Source organism: Colius striatus, chromosome 2 (assembly GCF_028858725.1).
Source record: "Colius striatus isolate bColStr4 chromosome 2, bColStr4.1.hap1, whole genome shotgun sequence".
NCBI lineage: Eukaryota > Metazoa > Chordata > Aves > Coliiformes > Coliidae > Colius > Colius striatus.
Genome location: NC_084760.1, coordinates 59,592,248 through 59,610,526, shown reverse-complemented (window position 1 = coordinate 59,610,526; position 18,279 = coordinate 59,592,248). Strand labels below are relative to the sequence as shown.

Genomic DNA, 18,279 nt, shown 5'->3' with positions numbered 1-18,279 from the left:
CGGCCACTCGCACCCCGCGCTTTCATCCCTGGCACCTCATTGGCTTCACACACAACTGCCCCAGCTTCCCTTTCTTGTCCTTACGGTAGAGGAGGGCTGAGCGTTTAAAAAAAAATAGACACGTCTTGGCCACATTAAATACGGCGCCGGGTGCTTAAAGGGTGTAAGTGTGGCAATGTGCCCTCTGCCAGCATGGCTCCTTTGATCGACTAAGCAGAGAAAATATGGTTAAGAATATATATGGAGTACCTATATTTAATAAATGGGCTCTCCAGAAACGAAAGTTAGGTTATAAGCCTAACAGGGAAAAAAAGCTGGTGGAGCTGCAGGAGGAGCAGCAGTCCTAGAAAGAGATGCTGAGAAACAAACCAAGATTATTACTGTCAGTTCAGTGGGGATTCACTACTGATGTCAGTAGGAAAAGAGATGGTGACCTTCACTCTAGGTTAGTTGCTCTCCTTCTCAACAGAGCATGTATTACACGTGAGGGTGATGAAGGTCACCTGGTGGGTGTAATAAACTCAGGCTTTTCTGAGGTAATAAAAAACCTAACAAGATGCAACATCAGTGAGTTAGTGATCAAAGATGAAAAATAATCAGAGGCGGTTCTACATAAATTAGTACTGCTCCCAACATTACTCAATAGGGTCGTTAATTACTTCAAAGTAAGTGAGTGAAACACCTAAGTGTGGAAGGTTGTCAAACAGTGAGAGCAGATAGTAAATGAACACAGCCTGCATGGTTTGAGCAAACTCAGTCTATTCATCCAACGTATGTAAATAAAAACAAATCCAAAACCACATATTTTGTTCAAATATATTCACTGGAACCAAAACTGCTTGGCTTTCTACCTATTTTGTCTTGTGGTTCACTGAATTTTTAAAGGAACTAGACAAACCCTATGGGGGTGCTTGCAAGCTGTTAGCTATCAAAGGGTCCTTATAGGGTAAATAGATTGTGAATATCCCAGCTTTTGCTGCAAACAGCTGTTATCACAAACCGTTCTGTTGGACAACGAAGAATGTCCATGAGATACGTGGATATGAGGATAGCTCTGTGGTCTCCAATGTCCTCTTACCACAGTCCCTGGATGCCCCATGGCTCTTAGGAGTTGAGCTCATAAAGAAATTTTTCCTTCATTGTGTGAATTACTAACATCTCTGTCTTATCTGGATGTGCATTTCTGCTAACATGTAGCAATTTAATCTTTTGAGACTTCTAAATCTGTTTAATTTACATGAAATTTCTCAACAGCTTTTAAAGTTATTGTTATAATGGACAGATAACATGGGCACATACACAAAGCATCATCCCACAGGCCTTCTATCATTAGGCTAAAAATGAAGGAACACATATATACATGGAAATGGTGAGATTACAGTCTAGGAAGTCTGGGCACAATTTCTTGTCCAGGAGCTCCAGAAAAAACAAGGCATTTCACTGAAAGATCATCTGAGTGCCCTGGGAAAGCAGTCTTTCATGGTGCTGTAGTCACTTTGGTTATGAAAGTAATTCTTTAACATTCAGAATAGTAAAAAAAAAATGAGAAGAAACCAAATCCACAAAAACTGCCTGTTAAAAGACCTAATCTTGCACACCTCCTCTGGTAATACCTGCAGTCACTGACACATTTTGAGCACCCATTGAATACAGCAGAAAGCCTGTAATATCAATGGCTCTTAACATTTAATATGAGCATGTACCTGTTTTCCCTATCACACTGATAAAATAAATTATAAAGCTTAGATTAGATTTGGTTTATATTTTTTATGTTCTAAAGACTAATATTTACAGTTGAAAAAACAATCCATTTACCACAATATGAGGGTATGAATTTTGCTACTATTCACCTGCACTTTTTACGTGTTCTAGTTCATATGACACAATTTCCAGAAAATCTGTAATTTAATCATTGGCTGAAATTCTCAATAAAAATGTCTGGTGCTTCATATTCAAACTACTACTTGATTCTTAAAATGATATATTTGTTTTTCTAGATGTAAGAATCTCAGTCTGGAGAATCCTATGAATATTTAATATTTCTTAGAGGTAAGTCAGCTTATCTGAGAAGAACAAGTGTAGTATATTTAACATATTTGTAAGACGTAGTTCCTTATGAAAACAGAATTGTCTTTAAGCTAAGTACTATTCCAAAACTAAAACGCATTAAAATAAGGTTGCCAGCTTGTAATGTCTTTTATTCTTTTAGGTCACTATTCTGTTATTAGCAATAATTACATCATCCACTGTTTTAATAATTATTATCTTCCAGTAGCAGAAACAAAAAATTAGGATAGTATACAAGTTTTAAAAATAGCTCTAAGTTATCAAGTTCTATATTCATAGAAATTAATTTCTATGCAGTTGCAGTTGCTTCACTTGAGGAGATGCTGTCAGCCTTACCAAGAGCAAAAAGAAAAGAACATGACCCATATTCTGGAATGTGAATTAAATATGAATACTACAGGGCATAAATGAAGTCAGTCATCAAACACAGAGAGACTATTTCTAAGATTAAGCAGTACTTTTCATTCTGTTTAGGATTAAAATGAGAACATAGGCAACATTTTAGCCTAGAAAACACCCTACACCAGGAAAAGTTTACAAAAATCAGAAATGTTCAAGTAATGCACTAAAAAATATCATTTTTCAGTTTTATGTAGGCATAGCCTCCTTCTACATAGACAGATCACATCTATGTAGCACTTAAATGAATACAAAACTCTCAGTGCTGTTATCTTTGCAACAAGCATGTTTAACAAAGCAGCGTAAGAAGCACAAAGTCCTTTTGCACTTAAATCCAAGTATCCTTCTGTTGAAACATGCAATAACCATAGTTCTTACTGATCGCTTTCTAAGCAGTCCTGACAATCAGGCTGGCAATACTCTATTAAGCAATTCCAGAACAGTCACAACCAGTGACAAACCTCTTTTATCCATCTGCAAGCCATCTTTTAGCCAAAACTAACAAAGCATATAAGCACAAATGTGGATACAGAGAAGAAACAGAGGATTAAAGGAGGGCCATGGCAGATCTGTGTACGTATTCTAATTTGCAAGATGAGGGTAAGGGACCACAAAGTCAATTGAAACCTTCGGATATGGAGGCTATGACTGATATAATCCTATCTGATTTATTTGGGCATACATTCAGTAACAAAAGTGGACCTTACCATATTTGCAGTGCTTTCCTAGCTCAAGTCCTGTCGTTTGTTCTGACATCTCTTGAAATTTTGGTGAGATATTTTTTGACAGAAGTTACAGCAGAAAAGCTTTCAGCTGTTTCAGGCACCTAAGTGAGACTAAATATAGAATTGTAAGAACTCCTGCCATATGAGGCCTTAACAGCCAAAGTAATATTAAAAATGAACAAGCCTCAAAAGACACGGGTATATATTTTGTTGAGAGGCAGGGAAGCCAGACAGCACCTTGGGGTTGACACTGAGGGGTGTTAACATTTTCCAGGTAAGGAATAGCAAGGTACTGTCCTTTATCAAGGATGGTTGCCTGGACTAGTGAAGACAAACTGGTGCAAAACCAACAAACTGAACTACCAAGCAGGTCCATCACCAAGCAGAAATTAAAATTTTGAATCTTGGAAAGTGTCTTCTCTTCAGAGCAGATAAAGACTAAGAGAAATTAAAAGGTGTTCATTCTAAGCAGAGGCAATTTCAGCCTTCTTAATGCTCCAGAATACTGTTCAGCTGATCCAGAAGAAACCTAGCAAAGCTTTTTTTAGATGATGCTTGTGGTGCAAATTATGTAAAAAGTGGGTGAGGAAGAAAAGCTAATCTGCATTTCAACTTAAAAATGCTTCTGCATTCAAAACCTAAGCTGTTCCCAAGACTATGTATAAAAACACACAGAAACACACAGAGTGTAGAAGATAGTATCTCACTGTTGTCTTGTGAGCACCTACCAGATCAGAATTACAATCCTCACCTAAAAGAAAAAACAGGGATAAACAAATAATCTGTTGGACTTCCCAAAATGCAAGCATTTTCCTCATGTGTTGACAGTGCAGACTACACTGTCATTTCTTTCTGTTACTTGTTTTGTAGTGCAATGTGTAATTCTATCAATTTTTCCATTGTGTCCTTCTGAAAACAATTATGAATAATTTTCTCCTGGAGAAAAAGCTTAAATGACTACACTAAATTAATCTTTAAAGTATTTCATTTTCTTATTCAATGGCTTAAAAATACTCTTAGAAATGTATCCTATAAAGAAAAATATTATACTGAATTGACATTTGCATTTGAAACCAGAAGTGCCTATTTTAGCTGTGCTTTTTAAAACCACATTAAAATACTTCCAAGGAAATCTCACCACCAATATGTTTTACAACACTGCCTTCTAGAGAGAGAATCTTGTTCCTATTCACTGTAAAACACTATTTCTGCAAGTTCCATTTGCTGAACTCACTGTACCTTTTCAGGAAAGGCTGGGCCACCAGCCACTGATATGCCTGCCTTCTATTTTAAGTGCAGCTGCAGGACAAGGCTCGAGACCAAATCTGCCAACTGTCCAGACTGTTTACCCTCAGGAATGCATTAAGAGCCATGTTTAGAACAAGCCAAATAGCACCTCTGGGTGAAAAACCCAAATATATTCAAGCTCTCCAGAGTATCACAGCACCCTTCTTTGCAGAATGGATGTGTTTATCTGTGGTGTGTATATCCTGAGGTATCCCATCTATTCCTGCAGTGATTTTCCCTGACTGAGAGTGGATGTATGGGATGGGCTTTGTAATGGATGCCAGAATACAAGAATGTGTCCCCCTTGACATAGGAGACTTGTAGATAAACCCCAAGATAATCACAATGTGAAAAGTGAAGCAAGGTATGTCACACACTTCAGGGCCAAGGCTCACCTTGTAAGCCTAATCCTCTGAGATCTATTGAGCACTCAATTTAATTCAATATTCAGTTGGTTCCTGTTGTTATGAAAAAGAAAGATTAAGGAATGTAGAAAAGCAGGAGGGAGACAGAAACTGAAATATACACTAGTTATTGTGGGAGAAAACCCCCCTCCACAATCACAAAAAGAAACTGAATCTCTTGGCTTAATACAAGTTATTGAATGCCACGTGAAAAAAAAATAGTGCAATGTAAGTCAAGGCAGAAGTTTTGGTACTTACATACTTTTTCCTTCTAAAATTTCAAAGGTGAACTGAACAGTTGAGATAATGAAGCTTGAACAGGTTTCATAGCCTGGCAGTCTCTCAGTGATTCTGCCAAGCAGTAAGTAGCTAGAGACAGCTACCATTCTCCAATGATGGTTTACTGAGAGTTAACATGACTGTGAGGACACTAAAAAAGTCTAAAGGAAAATATAAACAGTTTCCCTCACTTTTTTACTTATTTACTACAGTATAACAATGGGGTTTTTTTTCTCAATAATAGTTGAACAAGTGAAAGATCTGGCAGTGGCAAGGCTCTAATGACTATGTTCTGATATCTCAATTGCTAAAGCTTAATTTCCAACAAATTATCATTATGCTGTTTGCCTTTTTTTAAGAGGACTTAAATTTTTTTTGACCGAAAATGGTTCTGAATATTTTCTCTACTTTTCTGATCACATTTAGCATTTTATATGCTTATTTTGAAGAACAAGAAACCTGTCTACTAAGAAGTTAGAGGTCCGTTCTTATACTTCCTTTCCTTGTTCTCCATTCAAACGTAACAAATTTTAATATTTAAAATAAAATGCAATTTGAACACAGTACAGTGAGCTATTTTTTGCCACGTACATACATTATCGATCACATTATGTTAAAACTTGCTTTCTGGAACACTGAAACTGTTCAAAAAAAATCAGAATGAATTTTCCAGTAGAACAAGCAAACTGAATAAACTTTAAAAGGGGGAAAAAAAGAGCAAAATATGACTACTAATATTCTTTCCCTTCAAGGTTTGTCAAGTTAGTCATCAAAACAGACTGACACTCTTCCAGCTTTGTGTGTCAGATCTGCTAGTGCAGCTGATCCCAGACAGTATTTTATTGTTGATTTATTGTTCTTCATTATTGTACTATACCAGAATTCTTCAGGGATTTGGAACACTTACACAAATAGGGTCACAGAATGTGTGCAACATTTAGCTGGCATAAGGTTGCACAGGGAGGACATGAATACAAGGCTCCTTTCCATTCCTCTTGCAACACTCCTCGGTATTGCAACTTTTCCCCAGTCTCCTACATTTGAGGCTCCAGAGCCCAGATTTGTTAACTTTCTGAGAATATTACCAAGTTCCTTCTCTCCTGCTTCTTAAAGCTGCTTCTAAGAATGCAAGTCAGGACAGAGTTGAGATTATAAAGAAAAGAAAATTCTGAAAGAAAAATATTAACCCCTGACTCCCTTTCCTTTGAAACAACACATTTCACCTCAAAGTCTTCCAGAAAAGGAATCTCTAGATTCAAGTATATCCTTGAATTCTTCCTTTTCTTTCACAGCCAATAGTCTTTTGAAAAGATTGGCCACAATAGGAAGAGGTGTGTGAATGGAACAGGAAGAAGGATATTCTGACTGGTGACCAGGTTCAGTACAGAAAATTGGCAATTTTAAGTGCTTGACTGGCACATGTATACAAAATGTGCAGGAAGTCAGATTGATGACTGAGACTGATGCTCAGATGAATTCTAGCTTTCACCATGCCAGTAAGATGAGAACGCAGCTTAGTCTTCCAAACAGGTAATTCTTCACCACTGCCAGGGCTTTGACCACTGGTGACAGGCAAGATGTCCTTGTTCCATATCTACACTGTGCATCTGCAAGACTCCAGCAGCTCAGCAAAGGGCGAAGTAGGCTAACAGCTCACACCGAAGCAGAGATCAGGCTGCACTATGGAACCACATCTGGCTTTATACTTCATACAGCTCAAACAGCTATTTTTCAGAAATTCATCACTCTTCACCTTATGTTTCAAACAGAAATCAAGTATGAACCCTTCAGGCTATCCTCTTGTTTTAATTGGTTTATCTAATTTATGTGCAGCACCAGGGCTTTCATCTGAGATGCACAATGTAATTTAAAGCAGTTATGTACAAGGTTAAGCTCATGTCTACACCAGCTAAGGCTGATACATGGAGTACAATCCTTTGCAGCTAGCAAATGTCCTAAAATACTAAGTTCTGCTCTGAGCATACCAGTTAAAACAAACTTAATTCAGGAAAAACTTTGCTGTCAGTCCTTCCTAAAAAATGCAGAAATGGAAGAAAATATTTCATGATCTAGGCAACATATTACAGAATATTTTAACAATTTATCCTCAAAATAACTTTTTGACCGTAATATTAAAAGCTGTTACTTTCCTTTTTCTTTTTTTTTCTCGCTATGTTAACTTACAGTATGGAGATAAAAACAGCATGGAATTTGAAATGTTCATTCTCACAAACAGGCATTAAAAATGCATTTGTTATTAATGTATCTTTGCAGCAACTGTGCAGAATTATCAGAATTTATCACTTGCAGGTGAGCCCTTTGCATAAACATGTTACTGAAGGACTGAAAGTTGGATAACTGTGGTTGAATTTTAACTAATAGGTATTACACTGCTATGACAGCCTCTCTGAATCTATCAAATACATTTATTATGTTGACAAGTGCCAGATAGTCTCTACTAAAAGGTCAGGACAGGCAGTAATACCGATTCATTTCTTATGGTATTCTGCTCCAAGGATTTTTTTAGACAAAAGCAGAAAACTCATTCTAAATGACAAGAACAACTTCTAGTGCCAGCCAGGTTTTATTTTCTCAGGTGAATATGAACTAAACTCCTTTTGGTTAGTCATACACAGATTCTTGCTATTTATTCCCTTTATACATTCTTCTCAGAAAAGCTTAAGTAACACAAAAATTATGTTCTGCCCCAAAGTTAGCAGAAGCCTCTGCTGGAACATAGCCATTCTTTTGCTGCAGATAACAGCCTCCTAATTTTGATTTTAACAAATAGTTCTGCCAGTTTTACATTGACTTTCAAAATTAATATAACATTAATATTTATTTATATGTCATATAATAATATAAAAATAATGCAAAACTAATTACACTGCTTATGTAAGAGACTGTGATATTAACAGATACTTACAGATTTGAAATATATGTATTTTCCAAAGAACTCGAATCAGGAGAAGAGGAGATTGAGGGGAGATCTTATTAACATTTACAAATATCTAAAGGGTGAGTGTCAGGAGGTTGGGACATCCCTTTTTTCTATAGTAGCTAGCAACAGGACAAGGGGTAATGGGATGAAGCTGGAACACAAAAAGTAAAAAGTAAAAAGTAAAGTAAGAACAAGTAAAGCAAACATTTTCATTGTGATTTTCTAGCATATATCTATAAAAAGATATAGAAGTGATATCTACGTAATATATAAAGTTGGTAACACTGAAAGTGCATAATCTCAAAGTTCTAGAAATCTGAGGAGTCAAAAGTGATCTAAACAGCTAGAAGTGATATACTGGAAGGTTCTCAAAAAAAGCCAGCTAGCACTGCACCTAGAAGTCTTCCTTGTATCTACATCTGGAAACATGCTTATTGTCTCTTAATCTCAGTTTTAAGAACAAAGGAAGTGTATTGTGGAGTTTTAGTTTCATATTTCACACCTATTTGTACAAAAATTATATCATTTTGAGAAAAATATTTTGATTCCTAAATAGGAATTCAAGCTTTGACTAAGATGCCTCTTAACCAAGCACAATATAAATGAGTGAGCATTCCTACATATTTCTTTACTCCAAGGACACAGTGATGTTTATAAAAGTAAAAAAAACCTGAATGTGATTCTGCATTTGCTGTCAGAACAAAGAGAAGATACAATATTTACTAAGACAAATAATAAATTCTTTCTCCTTTCCTTAATATATTGAAAAATATATCTCTACTCTACTCAGGCTTGAAAAGAAGTAAAATTGTTGCCTTTGTTTGCTCTGGCTTCTGTTTATTTCCATAGAATTTGTGTACTGTACAAGCTACAACTGTTTCTCCTGATTAGAGAAGGGAAAGAGACATTTGTTTTCATCCTTAACAATGATCAATATGTTTGAGAGATAGGAGAAATCACTGGTTATACCTTCAAGTACCTGCTCTGATTTTTAAATTGCTGGTTTATACTAACTGCTAAAATAGGATCTATGTATTTATTTTAATTACAATATTAAACATGAACTTTAAGTAGTAATGAAGCTTTAATGTAAGAATGGAAAAGATAGCATAGCTGGAAAAATAAGCTCACATACTTGAGATAATGTTGTGGTTTTAGGCCCAGCTAGGCACTCATGCAGCCACTCAAATACTCTCCCTCCCAAGCCCTCATGGTGAGATGGGGAAGAGAAAAGGTGTAGGTCTCTTCTACTAGATTGGACAGGAAGTGGACAGGATGATTGTCTGAATTATTTAAGACTTCCCCAGGTCCACTTGTCCCAGGTCTGTAAGCAGCTGCCAATTCCTTTATCGTCAGAGGACTTTGATCCATCCAACTCAGCTGTATTTGTGGGCAAGGTTATGACAACATTACCAGCAATCTTTGCAACTGCTGGCTTATTTACCTCTTCTTTGACAATGAAACTGACTGAGCTTTGGCTCTGCAAATTCCTCTCATCTTAAACTGACAGAATAAGTAAGAAGCACCAGCATCTTCCTTTGGTGGCTTATTGTCCTCTGACTGGACTATCACAGTGATCTCTGCAGTAGAATCAGTGCCCTGCAGAATCAGTCAGAACTAGCTGGTAACTGTAATCACCTTCTTGAACTGCAGAGAGCTGTAAGACTGTCATTACCCCCTGTATCTTCATCACTTTTCCTCTGCTGTTAGAGCTAAGCAGCCACTCATAGTGTGATTATCAGTACTCTAGTTCCTATAGAGGGTGATGGAAATTGTGCGGTAGGGTGATCACTTGCTTTGGCCCTGCATTTGTGTCATAGTTTTGTGTGGAGCTGTTTCTGATAATGGGGAAGGGGCTTTGATACATGTCAAGGCACCATACAAGTCCCACAGTCAAAGGCTGTCCAAAACCCACACTTATTCAATGCTTTTCTGGTGTGCTTTTTGTTAACCTCCTCCATGTGAACACAACCCACTTCTGTAGCTAAATTGGTTAGTTTGCAGCAAGAAAATAGCTTCTTAAAAGGAAAGTTTTGCATTACATTGTAGTAAATACCAAGCGTTATGCTTTGTAGACATGCATGCATGTGCATATACACAAACATGCAAGCACACACACACACATACACACATATATATCAACCCTATACACTTAAAAATTTGTCTCTAATGAATATCTACAAAAGACAGAAGTGATATGTCTGCATCTCAAAACTTAATAAAATCCATATAATTCTGCTGTTGTCCAGTAGTAGAAGTAGTTATGCTCAAAACTGACTCAGTTTGAACAGCCTAGAATCTGTCTGCTTAGGATCCAGAAACCGGACACTCCCTTTCCTAAATTGGCCACAAGATTGTGAGGCATTATCCAGGGGGCATTTTAACATTGTGCCTGTGACTGCCATGAGATTAGACACTCCAAGAAATAATCACAGGACTATAGAGTCTGACTTAGGGTGGAGAGGTCATTTTTTGGCCCTATAAGATCTGAATTCTCCGTTACTCTGAAGCAGCTCCTTGAAGAACACAAGCGCATTATTCAGGTTCCATGCTAAGCTGCCCATTGTAGCTTTTCACACCTTGAATTACCCCAAGCTGGAGGAAGAAAAAAGCCTTGATGTCCAATTTTTGTGGGAACTGTAACCAAATTATATATGTAATAACTATTTCCTCTTTAAAATAAGAAGTGAAGAAAAGGACTGAAAGTGATGAGAGAGTTTAAAATTAAAAGGGAAGATAAACAATCAGAAAGGACTCAATTTTAAAAACTTCTTAGCCCTTGTTCATCACAGCAACTTGAATAACTATAGTATCATGTTGAAAATTGGTAAAAGAAAATAAAAAGTGCCCCATGACAGAGAGACGCAGTAAAAATGCAGATGATTCTTTATCAGGAAATTATTTATCACAGTTTAAAAATAACTAATGCATTAGGACTTAAACGTTTGTATTTCAAATTGCTGATTTACTTTTACTTCAAATTATTGATTTACTACATGTTTCTTATATATATATATATATGTATGAAAGAATTGTACTATAACATTTTAAACTCAATTTGGAGAAACAGTATGGCTTCATGTGCTTTGTATTCTTCAAAGTTCCCCAAAAATGTGCATAACCACTGAGTACATTCAAACCAATTCAGGTAATGAATTATGAAAAAAGGTAAACTGGATATTCTGTATATTTCTGAAAAGAAAATATATATATGAGAGGCTCTGACTACATGGCTAGATAACTGCAAGACAATTGGAAGATGTAAATGACTGAGGCCAACAGCTAATCTGGATTATGAATGGTAATTGAGATATTTGGAAATTGGTATCTCTACATCTTGAGTAATATGTTAGGAAAGGAAATTACAATGTATAGAAAAAGGAATTCAATAATAAAGATCACAAAGAATTCAACATATGTTTCTAAAAGAGTCCAACCATAAGTAGATGTATTTGCCATGTAAAATGATTGCTTTTACTTGCTTTCATGTGAAAGTAACGTTTCTAAATATTAAAGTTACACCAACAAGTCTCTTGCTAAAGGCTGTGTAACATCCTAATCAAGTTATGCAAATTTTTAACATCCAAGGTGTTTTGTGTTTGCAATACAATAGATAGGAATGGGGAAGGAAAACCATAGGACTTGCCTGCATTTGAAAGATAAGACAGATTAGCACTAACTGGGAATTTTAAAGGTGTTTCTCAATAATTCCACACATGAATGCTCTTATTTTGGAATAAGAGTGCTTTGTTCCTGTTCAGCTTGACCCACTTTTAAAATGTATTCAACTAAGAACAGGTTTATGTGTAAGAAAGCCTTTTGTTTGTTCTCTTAATTAAAGCAATATATTCAGTATCTAGGGTTTCTGATTCAGAATACCTTCAACATTTAAAAAACTAAACAAGCTATGGAAGTAGTGCCTAGGTATTAAAATGCAATTGTATCCTTTTCACTGTTTCCCTAAAGAATTCATTTTGAAGTAAAGGTTTTTTAAAGTCTTCAGTTAGCAATTACTTTCTGTTGAAATCTGTAGGTTGTGGATGGTTACTAGGAAGACAAATCTGTTCTTTGCAAAACACAAAGTTACAGCTGAGTAAAAGTAAATGCCAAAGGGTTAACTGTAGTGTCTCCACATTGTGTCAGAAAATACATTGTAGATATGTTCAGAAACTTAAAAAAACGGAAGCCTAACTTCAGGTGCCTGTTAAGTACATCTACCAAATGTGTGTATCTACATGTTTGACAGCTTTGGCCACAGTAAGTCTCCTCAACTACTGGTGCTTGTGTAGAGTCTAGCAAATATCTAAACATCATAGCATCAGCCTAAAGATGGCAACCAACATTTGAGCAGCAGGAAGAATAGCTTCATTATGCGTTGTCATCTCCATCTGACCTCGAGTGCTTCCTGTCAGTTCCACAGCACAAGCAAGCAGCATACCTTGAACCACTAAAACAACATCAGATAGTTTATGTCATGTATGGTTAACACATTTAATCTTGCAATGGAACAGATAAGGAATGTTCACATAGCATGGAAGGCGGTGTAGAAAAGTTATTTCTTATGCATTCCCCAGCCATTTATTATTAGCTGTAAATTGGATCGGTTGGCACAGTTTACAGTGGTTCTATTCTAACTCACATCCTCTGGTAAATTTTCAAGCTGTGGGGCAGGGACTACGCCCAATGCTGCACTGCTCCCAGATGGATGTCTGACAAATAAGGGCCCACATGCAGACTCACACGTATTTCACTGCGAAGAAATGGAAACTCTTCACGTATGTAATAAAGCAACATGTTTATGAATTGTGTACTGCACCCTCCCAGAAAGTTCTCTATACTGCATGACACCCTCCAACTGTTCATACCCAACAGATCTGTATAGGAACTAGGCAGTTCTGATTCTTCTCCTGTCATTAAATCATACTTCAGATCTCAAATGTCTGATCTTCATTTGAAAAATAGACGATCCCGTACTATGTATTCATCAGGAACCGTTACGTCCCTACCTGATGTGTCTAAGAACAGAATAAAACTTCAATTAATTTGGCAGGCTACTGTTATGACAGTAATGTCATGTTTTAGCCTGTGGTTGATGTAATCTTGCTTTTACATTCTACTGCTTCCATAAGAAACAGAGCATTGCTGTTTTCGAAGAAACAAGAAACATAAACAATGTTTCTTTAAAATGTCACGTTTTATCTTGAAATTATTTTCTCTGAAAGTACAAAAATAATTTATGTACAACCTTGAATTAAAAAAAATCTTTTGGAAATGAAATTATCAGCTGTTTCTGTTCATTGCTGAATGCTGTTCTGAAAGAGAATGGTAAGTTGTGGTATTAAGCAAAACAAGCCCTTTTCCTTAACAACTACATTTTTACGTCACTGTATTGTCCCTGAAGTACACAAATCTATTGATCTGCAACCATGTCTTATTTTAGAACACCTCACAGGGATTAGGTAGGAAGCATACTAAACCCTCTCTCTGTAACCATGCGGCACTTAAGGTCTACACTATTCAACAACTGAAAAATAGTGACATCTGAACAAGGAAATACTAGTTTTCCTTTCACTCCTTCAAATTACTGAAAAATACTCCTCACACAAATTGCAGAAGATGTTCATTGAATTATGGTAAATCAAACACACCTCTCTGCTATTAAGACTATACAATAAATACATATCAAAAAAAGCAACATCCTATCTCAGAAATTTTTAAGATACCTTTTCACTGATTTAGTCAGTAAAAGAGTATTACATATCCAATTTATTCCTCTTGTCCTAGGCAGTCTGCTTACTTTTTGCAATTAACATATCTTGAAATTAATGTTTTGCATATATTCCATGTTTTTGTAACAGATAAAATTTATGAACTCCACAGTGTGCTTTAGGAAAAATGTCTTTAAAGCAGAAATATTTGATACAAAAATGCCACTGGACATTATTGTATTTTATAGCATATTATGTTATGTGGTGAAAAATCAATTCTTTTTTATACACTCAACTAAATTTTCAGTTATGAATCATATTCTTACTGATGTCAAATACGCCTTTGTGCTTTCCTGTCAGATTTACTTCATCAGTTTTATCCCATTGTCTGCACATATTTTTCAAAGTCATTTGCGGAAATCATCTTTTCACTTATTTTCAACTACTGCTAACAGCTCTCGCATGAAAACACATCACTACTTCAAATACCTTTTTACTGAAAAATAAAAGGACAAGAGCCTTTTGAATAGAATTACATTATTGCATTTAAAAATAAAAATTGCAAAAATTATCCTGTACTACAAATGTTACCTATGTATCTCATAATCACAGAATCATAAATCACAGAAGGTACTGAGAAGGTTTTACATACTTTCAGTAGAGGACGTGAATAGATTGAATGCTAAACATCATATTCCTGTCTTTAAAGTTGTCTGTAACTTTGTAATGAAAAGTTTGTTACACCTTTGCCAACATTGAAACTCAAAGTCAGGGACATTAGAATTTACCATCAAAACAATGAAGTATTATTCTGAAATGAAAATTTCCAATTTCAAATCATATTTACATTGGTTATTTCTCAATTAGTTTGTTATCCTCATTATCCAATATAGCTTTTAAGTTGTAACTGGTGTTTTTTAAATTAATATAAAAAATGCTACCTCATTAGGAAAAATGCTGTACTCATGCTCAATGTTTAAATAGCAGGAAATTACCAAATACAGAAGAAACTGCCCAATGTAGCGATATATGTTCCTAGAACTGCTGAGAACATCCATCAAGTTTTAATGTAAGACTAGTGAAAAGGAATCAATAGGGGACCACTCAGTTCTCAGTAATGAATGGAAAACATTTGACCACTGGATTGCCACTTTCTAGTCACTGTCCATAAAAAGCTCAGCTTCTAGGGTTAATAATGAAAATGTGTTCCTCTGCCATGTTTAAAAGCAGCACTTTTGTAAGTTAATATTCTGCCACATGATTCTGCTAAGAACTAGTTCTTTAGGGAAAGACTTTACTGAATAGCACACCATACCTTTTGCTTTTCATGTAGGCAAAGAGTTAAGCATACTGCATACACAAAATTGTACCAGCTGTGGATTAACTCAACAAAACCAGTGAATTAATTACTAATTTCAAATGTTAAGAAATGGCTCCTGGGAAACTGCCCAAGACATTTTTAACCAAAAGCAATATGACTGCCATATTATTAATTAGAATTTGGGAAGAGTGCCCTAGACATGCAGGAAACTCAAGGGCACAATCTAATAGAGTGCAGAAAGCAGAAGCTAGCCTATAAATAGAGTATCGAGGAAAGAAAAATTAAAGAGTGAAAGAAACCGACCTAGAGGGATTTTGAAATTATAGAGAAAGAAGAAAGAAGGACAGATAACAGATAAAGTCAAGGAATGTTTCATTATTTTAGAAGTGATTCACTGTCACATGAGTAAGGAGAGTAAAAGAAACTACACATGATATGTGTAATTTTGCAGGTTGTAGAATTTGGACAATTAAAATAGCACTTATGTGGTTACCATTTCTGTTTCCAATGTGAGAAAATTCTTAATTGCTGTATTAATAAAATCGATCACATTTAGGTCAAACCATCTGTAGATAGAGAAGAGTGAGAGTATCTGAAGAAGATAAAATCCAATCTTTCACTTCATTTAAGCCAGTGACACTTCAAAAAGATTTCAGGTGAGCTGGGAAAACATCATACTGTAGATTGTATGTGAACCCTCTTCTTTCTTGATGATGAAGGCAAAATATTACTCTATTTTTTGCTTGACACTGTAAGTGTATTTTTTAAAAATTGCAAACCAAGGGACGTTGATAATCTATCCAACTGTCATTTGGCTTCCAGTTCTTTTCTTTTCAGTCTTCTACTTATTCTCAGTATTCTTTTGAGTTCATAGAGTGACATTGTATCTATTTTCTGTTTCAGGTACCAATGAGGCTTTTTGTTTGTTCTTTGTTCTGTAATTCTTTCTTCTGTGCGGGTAACCCCCAAAGCTATTGCTGACAACCTTATCTTCAGTCTGGAGAGGGAGAGCTCTTATAAAAGATACCACCAGGAGCACATTGTTATTTTTTTGAGACATAGGTGCTAAGCAGGAGCCCAGCTAACATTGTAAAATATCATGAACTGCAGCGCTGAATCCTAACTCAAGGTTATAGAAGTTTAAATAACTAAAAAGTCACTTAAATTATTAAAATAGCCTAAGAATGGCAATCTGGAAGAATAAATTTTGTTTGTAACATGTTCCATTCGACATGTTATATCTCTCAGAAACATCATACTTGCAAATATGAAAATTAGCAAGCAAGATAACAAGCAAATATTAAACTGTTCAAGTAGTGTGTCTTAGACTCACATCTTGCCTAAAGTACACACCTCTTAGATGTTGCTTGTCTTACACACACATTTTGAGATGGGATGAATGACTTACTCTACGTGTTGCTGATTTCAAAGAGACTGCAGAAAGTACCTTGATAACAAGGTCAGACTGGACAATGAATTTGTACATAGTTCCACTGAAATATACATTGATCCACTAATGTTCTGCTACTTAAAATGGCAACTGTTTGAGGTATTATTTGAACAGCAGGAGCATTACCTTTTACCATATTATTATGCATTTATCCAGAGAAAATAGATGTTTCTAGCCTGGTATTTCAATTTCCATATTACTAATGTTAGACAGCAAGAGTTAAGGCGAACTGTAGTGACATTTTAACCTCCAACCTGGCACACATTACAGACACATGAGTTGTGACTGTGCAGAATCATAGAATGGTAGAATGGGTTGGAAGGGACCTTTAGAGGTCATCCAGTCCAAGCTCCCTGCAGAAGCAGGTTCACCTAGATCAGGTCGCATAGGAACATGTCCAGGCGGGTCTTGAAGACCTCCAAGGAAGGAGACTCCACAACCCCTCTGGGCAGCCTGTGCCAGGGCTCCCTCACCTGAACAGTGAAATAGTTTTTTCTTATATTTGTGGAACTTTTTGTGTTCCAGCTTCATCCCATTACCCCTTGTCCTGTTGCCAATTACTATAGAAAAAAGGGATGTCCCAACCTCCTGACAACCACCATTTAGATATTTATAAACGTTAATAAGATCTCCTCTCAGTTTCCTCTTCTCTAGACTAAACAGCCCTAGTTCCCGCAGCCTTTCCTTGTAAGGAAGATGCTCCAGTCCCCTGATCATCTTAGTGTCCCTGGGCTGGACTCTCTCAGCAGTTCTCTGTCCCTCTTGAGCTGAGGAGTCCAGAAATAGACACAGGACTCCTGATGACACCTCACCAGGGCAGAGTAAAGGGGAAGCAGAAACTCCCTCAACCTGCTGGCCACACTCTTCTTGATGCACCCCAAGATGCCATTGGCCTTCTTGGCCACGAGGGCACATTGCTGGCTCATGGTTAGTTTATTATCAACCAGCACTCCCAGGTCTCTCTCTGCAGAGCTACTCTGAAATAAGAGAGTAAGAAGTAAGGAGAGTAACCTGCTGGATAGTTTCCACCGAGCAACAGACTTCTTAGAGTTTTTCTACCTCAGAGATAGCACAGAAGTCTGATAGATAAACTTCTCCTCTCTAACCCCTCAGAAGAACCTTCACATTTTACAGGCTGAATGCAGTTTGGTGTGTAACAACTTTCTTTATTATGAATATAACCTCATTTTACGTTATATTACTTGAACAAATTTTATTAAAACAAGTCTAAAAAAGTCCTTTATGAATGGATCATGAAAATATTTAAATGAGATACTTAATGCTAAAGACATATTTAACATAAGAAGATTTACATAATCTTCTTTGATACACTTTGATAGTCAGAGAGTCTACTGAACATTTTCACCTTGATACAAAGAACTAACGAATCATTCAGGTGAGGTATATATTGAGAAGCTCAACTTGTGTAGCCTCTTAATAAGATCATGGATGCTGTTCTGTAACGTATTGTCAAAGCCTGTGTACCTGCTGTGCATGTTACTGAAGCTCAGGTGTTTCATCTCTGCCTTTATTCACATCAATCTTTTATGCTTCCCATATTTTTAAACATGCTTCTAAAATGGGCTGCTGCCAAGCTGCTATGTGTTGTGGCACTTATTAGCCATGGTAGTATGCAATTCTTTGTTCTGTACAGATTTCTGTTTCTAACATTAGTTCTGATCCCTTTTTAGATCTTTT

The 18,279-nt window shown here is 36.3% G+C and overlaps 1 protein-coding gene across 6 annotated transcripts in view; it reads right to left on the bottom strand.

Moving 5' to 3' along the window:
* The window catches only part of AKAP7 (A-kinase anchoring protein 7), a 111,934-nt gene that overhangs the window by 24,597 nt on the left and 69,058 nt on the right, over nucleotides 1–18,279 (bottom strand). Inside the window, exon 8 of one of the 6 annotated variants that reach the window (XR_009818225.1) lies at nucleotides 8,088–8,253. The exons of the other annotated variants lie outside the window; for them this stretch is intronic. The gene's annotated coding sequence lies outside the window, so the exon portion shown is untranslated. The remainder of the gene's footprint in view (nucleotides 1–8,087; nucleotides 8,254–18,279) is intronic. 6 annotated transcript variants of the gene reach the window in all.